Source organism: Eptatretus burgeri, chromosome 12 (assembly GCF_056783735.1).
Source record: "Eptatretus burgeri isolate ZD-2024b chromosome 12, Ebu_testis_v1, whole genome shotgun sequence".
Lineage (NCBI taxonomy): Eukaryota > Metazoa > Chordata > Myxini > Myxiniformes > Myxinidae > Eptatretus > Eptatretus burgeri.
The window spans coordinates 23819190-23825469 of NC_140972.1; the positions used below are offsets into that span (position 1 = coordinate 23819190).

General features: G+C 42.3%; 1 pseudogene; it reads right to left on the reverse strand.

Moving 5' to 3' along the window:
* Positions 1 to 4675: 4675 nt before the first annotated feature.
* On the reverse strand, positions 4676 to 4817 carry LOC147015258 (signal recognition particle RNA; annotated as a pseudogene).
* Positions 4818 to 6280: the final 1463 nt, after the last annotated feature.

Here is a 6280-nt window from a genome sequence, read left to right on the forward strand (position 1 = left end):
TTTCTACATTCGTTCACCCCCACCACCAAACACACCCCTTCTAAATTTCCAGTTTTTCCTTCCTGAGAGTTTGCTTCTGTATTCATCTCCTCCACTCCATGCGGCCTTCCTTACCACTCATTCCTCTCCACACCCATTATTTGTCCAAGTCTCAACCTTACTGTTGATGTCCACCCCCACCCCCATTAGTGGGGCAGATAACAGCAATTTTTGAGAGGAATCGTGCAAATGATGATACAAGCATCAAATTTGGCAGATTTGTTCTCCAGGGGATTCTAATCAAATCTGCCCGATTGGCCATTTGAAAATCCAAATTTTGAAAAATTTGAAGAAAAAAAAAAACTTCAAAAAAGTCAAGATCACGAATCAATGTTGCATGCTGGCTGAGATTGGTGAATGTTTCAGAAACATCATCAAAGACGTTCCAAGTCTACCATGCGGTTTTCTTCCCTTTACCGCGGATGGCAGACATGACGTCACATCCAGTGAACGCATGGAAGTATAGGATCCCTCAAGCTTTCTCAGGCCCTATTGCAGAAACTACCTCATGGACTGGAATCCATCGTGCCTTGGCTCCTTGGCCAAAGGCAATCCACATGTTCTCAAGACCTAGTTCCTGTAAGGATGGCAGTACAGATATTGCTATGACTAGTACGTCCGTGTCAATAGCCTTAATGATAATGGACTTGCTACCATCCGTCGTTGCATCCCTGGCGTGTACAAATATTCGAGTCAGCTTCTTCATGACAACATTGAGACACAGCATCCAGTGACTTCCTTGTGTTGCTAATGGCATCTTCTCCTTTTGTGACAATGACTGTGCTTGTCGTCTGTGCTTCACACATCTTTTCCGCAAGGAAGTGAAACAGCTCAGTCTTGTTGTTGTCATCTCGAAGAAAGCTTCTCCAGTTACTTGGGGTCTTACTGGTTCCTGTCACTCTTCTTCTGATTCCTTGCCCCCTTTTCAACCTTGCATCGGACTTCAGACTTGACTTCTTGTACACATCAAACACTACGTCCACCCTCTCGTACCTGGCACCATAGGATTCCACCTTTGGGATGATGTCTTCTTTAACATAATCATCAAATATCTTTGAAGTGCGTGAAGGTAGGGCATTGATAAGTGCTGAGCCATCAATGATGACTGCATCTCCCCTTGGTTCTCTGTCTGGGATGTTCACTTGCGCTTCAAGAATTTCAGCCAGCTGTGACTTCAAATTTTTTTGAAGTTTTTTTTCTTCTTTAAATTTTTCAAAATTTGGATTTTCAAATGGCCAATCAGGCAGATTTGATCAGAAATGCCAAATTTGATGCTTGTATCATAATTTGCACAATTTTTCTACTATCTACTACACTACCTCTACTGTTCCCTTCGCTATGCTGCATCCTAATCCATTCAGTGTTATAGATATTCCACGAGCCTCGACTCTGGATACAAAAAAAAAAAACAAGAAGCAAGCCGAACCTTAATCCAAATGCATCACCTGTCCTAAAACCGAACACATTACTAACCCCAGCAGTAACTTTAGCCATAATTGTTATCCTATAATCACAACCCTTACTCTAACCCTCAACTTACATTTTTATTAACCCTAAAACTTTTGACACATTATCATCATTCATCAATAAGAAAGATCATTTTGACTCCAGCATGGTATACAGTACAGTACTGTGCTTTTGGCCAAATGCTATATTGTACTGATCTTTGTTCTGTTGCAGTCCTGCTTCATCCTTTAGATGTCACAATGGCTGCGTTCAACAACAACATCAAAAAAAAAATCCACAAACATTTTCTCTTCCAGAGTCCTTAGGCCTACCCTTTTCCCAGCAGACACATAGCAGTCAAGTATCTACGGAGGGTATCCGTGCACCCCCCAGGACTCTACCAAACCAACCTTTTTAGCTTCCTTTTATGGTCCCATGACACATTTGAGATGTTAACAAAAAAAAATTCCCAGCACTCCGGCGATATTTAAGATGGCGTCCAAAATGGGTAAAAGCATAGAATACGGTATATAACATCTCAAAAATGTGGAAATTGGAAAAATAATCATTGGGATTTTGTTCCTGATCATTAGTTACTAATTTCTAATAATTGGGCTTTGTTACCATTTTCAAAAATCCAAGATGGCGTCCAAAATGGGTAAAAGCAGAGAATACGGTATATAACATCTCAAAAATGTGGAAAATTGTAAATTATTCATTGGAATAATGTGTTTCTCATCATTAGTAACTAATTTCTAATGATTGAATTTTGCTACAATGCTTAAATTCCAAGATGGCATCCAAAATGGCCACCACAAGAGGCAAAATCATAGAAAATTGTATATAACAGCCTGAAACTAAGAACAATATACAGTATATTAATATTTGGATTCATTGTAATATATGTTCCTGATTATTAGAAGCTAATAGGCCTATATGGTGATTTATGTTTTGTTGCCATCCATAAAATCCAAGATGGAGTTCAAAATGGTTTTTAAAATGGTAAAATCAGAGTAAATATCAAATGTCAGCTTCAAATAATCATTAATGTAATAATAATAGAGGGACAGAACCATGGAATATTCGTCTTGTAATTCTTATCAAGGATGTTTATTATTGTTATCGTACTTGGAATTGAAGATGGCGGACAATTTGAAAGCCACAAAACACTCCCACACACCCGCGCGCCCGCACACACACACACACACACACACACACAAACACACCCCTATACACACCCCGATGAACTTTGAATATTTACATCCTCAAGTATTATGTGTACTAATCTTTTTATGTGTATTTTTTTTTCTCTTTCCAGGTTAGATTAGTTAGCTTAGCAAGACCGTAGCCAGTCAAGATCAAGATCACAAGTCAAGATGTCAGACAAGCAAGAAATAGTTTAATGTAATTGTCAAAAGAAAGTTGTTGAAATGGAAAGAAAACGCAAACGGGAACATTGTGTCATTCATATGTCTGGAATAAAGCATGGATCGTTCACATATTTTTCAGACTTGACGAATCCAAATGATAGATTGGCACGTCTCAAAAATATACTGGATCATCGCTTAGCTGAACCACCAGGTTCTTCATATCGAATGACAGATATCTGTCAGAGCATTCCTGATGAGATCCAGGAGAATGAGGGCCATCACCGAGGATGTTACCAAAGATTTCCCCTGAACATACATAGTTTAACAGCTCGTAAACCATCTAACGATCCTGAAGCTCGTGGACCATCTACCAGCCAAGAAGGAGGGGTAAAGTGCAAGAAAGCATCAGAAAAGATCATTTTTGAACCTGATTGTATTTTCTGTAATACTGAAGGCCAAATCCATGTGGAAAGGGCAGGTATCGACACAAAGAAAGACACCTCTTCATTTGAACGTGATGGATGGCAGAAAGTGCTGCAAATAGCAGAAGAGAACAATCATGAGTGGCTCTTAAGGCGAATCCGAGGATTTCATTTGTTTGCAGCAGAGGCCCAATACCACCCAAAATCCAGAAAGCGGTATACAGCCAATTATCAGAAACTAGTAACTAATGACCAGGAACCAAATCCCAATGATTATTTTTCGAATTTTCCACATTTTTGAGAAGTTATATACCGTATTCTATGATTTTACCCATTTTGGCGGCCATTTTGGTCGCCCTCTTGAATATCACCAGAGTGCTGGGAATTTTTTTTTGTTAACATCTTAAATGTGGAATAGGACCATAAAAGGAAGCTTGGTTTGGTAGAGTCCTGGGGGAGGAGGGTGCACGGATACCCTCCGTAGATACTCCCTTATAGTGGGGTCTTTAAAATCCACACCAAAGTATGGTAAAATTGAAATGAGAAAAAAAACTGAACTTGTGGCTCAGAGGTAGTGCGCTTAACTTTGAGCTGTCTCCTATTGCGATTCTCGGCCCACTATAAACTGTCAGATTGATGTTTGTTGAATATTCCAAGAGTATGCAATTGGGTGCTGGTACACTGGCCAACTTCCTGCCCTAACCTGCATCACACTGCAACAGAGTGGCAACCTATCCAGGGTTTATTCTCATCTCCAGAAATGTACCTGACATGTCAAAGACACTGCTACTTCTTCTAAAAGTTTGGGACTTATAATACATACATATATTGGGAGCATGTGTCACAGCGTGTCACTGCGTCCACTTTCCGCCGATACTCCAGCGGCTTCCGTCTGGCTATCCCCCAGGCAGATGCCTGGCCCATCCGCATCTCTTAGGGATAGGACATTTCAGGCACCCACCCGAAGGGGCCGCCTCAGGTTAACCCGAGGAGACCGCTGTCTGGTGGATGACACCTCAGCACCACCGCGACACACACTGCAGTGAATTGTGAATCCTGCTGTTGTTGATTCACAATTCAATTGACAGTGAATTGTTTTGTGGTGGTCAGAGTACAAATCCTGCCACAACTTCCTCAGGAAGGTAACCAACTGCAGGAGAGCATCTGCAGATGCAGTTGACACCAGATATGGATGGCCGTTGGCTCACAAGGAATTTCTCTGCCCTTTGACAGGTTTTGTATATAATCCTGCTGGGTGTCCATGTCAATACACCCTCCACACCAGGCGGACCTGGTGGGAGCCAGTTTAGTCGCCGACACTCAACAATGATCAGGTTAGTATGGGTCTTACATGATACCCGTAGCAAGTCACAGATCTGATCTGGCCTGACCTAACAATCAGGGTGGGGTGCCACTGTATTTGCTGGGGTGCTTTGTACCATCCATTAGCGCGGCACAATGCCGGACTCCCTTCCTCAAGCAATCCCCCAACCCCAGCCTCCAAGTAGCTGGATTACAGGCACACGCCACTACGCCCAGCATAATACCATGCCACAACACCCAGCGGAGAACTTAAAATACAACGATTAGAAAAAAAAAGAAAAGACGACGAGTTTTAAAGTGTGATGATGGAGATTATACTTTGTCTTATGTGGAGTTCATTTGTGAGGAGTTCATGAGCAAAGATCCAACATGCTATTTTGCCATCTTGCCCCATAATACATGGGCATTCCAGGTGACACCTTGGTTTTGAGCCTGGCATTGGCTTAGCGGTTAGGGTGGTGACTTGGGATCCTCGGGTTCTGAGTTCGAGCCTCGTTGGCCACTAAATTAACACCAGGGGTTTGACTCAGTCTGTCATCCTTCCGAGGGTGGCGAAATGAGCACCATTATACTGGTAATAGGGACACTGCATCAGCGGCATAGCCACTCCCCTAACCAACGATGCAACCAGCAGCCAAAAAGGCAGCACATGATGGGAACCTCGGTTTTTATTGGTGTTGAGAAAGCGAACCACTCCAAGATGCTACATCCATTCACCTTCCAAAGCACTTTGTCAATACAATAAAATACTGGCTCTTAATTGTGTGGAAACTGTTGACAGATTTGTTTATTGATGCAGATTTGCATTGTTTATTCAAGCAGATTTCATGTCTATAAATAATGGAATGTGCTCAGAGTTCAGAAACACATAAAGCGAGTCTATGCCAAGAGACAGGAAGTAAGTTTAGGACGATATGCAGACCTCCATTGTGGAAATGCCCAGTCGAGACCTTTAGCTTTTGCCATCCTCGATCACAGCTTGATCTCCATCTCTCTCAAGACCATTGGGATAATCGTTGCATGTAAATAAATATTTAATTTTGTTGTGTTGAATTTTGATTTTGTATGCACATTATCATCGTGAGTTCCTGGAAGCTCTGAGCAGAGGCTGATCTAATAAATAAAGGTCATTTTCTGTCTGTCTGTATATATGTAACACCAATCACGCCAAAACTACTGGGCCAATTGCCACCAAAATTGGCACATGGACCAAGTTCGACCTTGTTGGGCTACTTAGTTTCATCTGCAGTCGTGGGGGTTCTGCAGGGAAGGTCGACAAAAATTATCTTTGAAATGTGTAACTTGTAGTGCCACCCGGTGGTGGTGGCAGAGGGTATTACAAGTCAGCTTTGGAGATAACTTGCATTTTTGCATTGTGCACATCACCCAGAGAGTGGAAAGCCCCAAAGCCAACCACCACTAATCAGGAGATACAGGGGAAGGGGTGGTTGAGGGTCCAGAGGGAGGGGGTTGGGGTGGGAGGAGGCAGGAGGTGGGGTCGGATGAGGGACGGCAAGGGGCTGGAGGAGGGAACCTAGTGTTGCCAAGCAACGCTGGACCCCTGTTCGTGTACAATTAAGTAGCAGAAGTGAATCAATATGTTTTTATTTCTCCACAAACAAATGGTAGTGTTCAGTATAACTGAGTATTTGGAATGTGATACCATGAAAGTGATTTCTC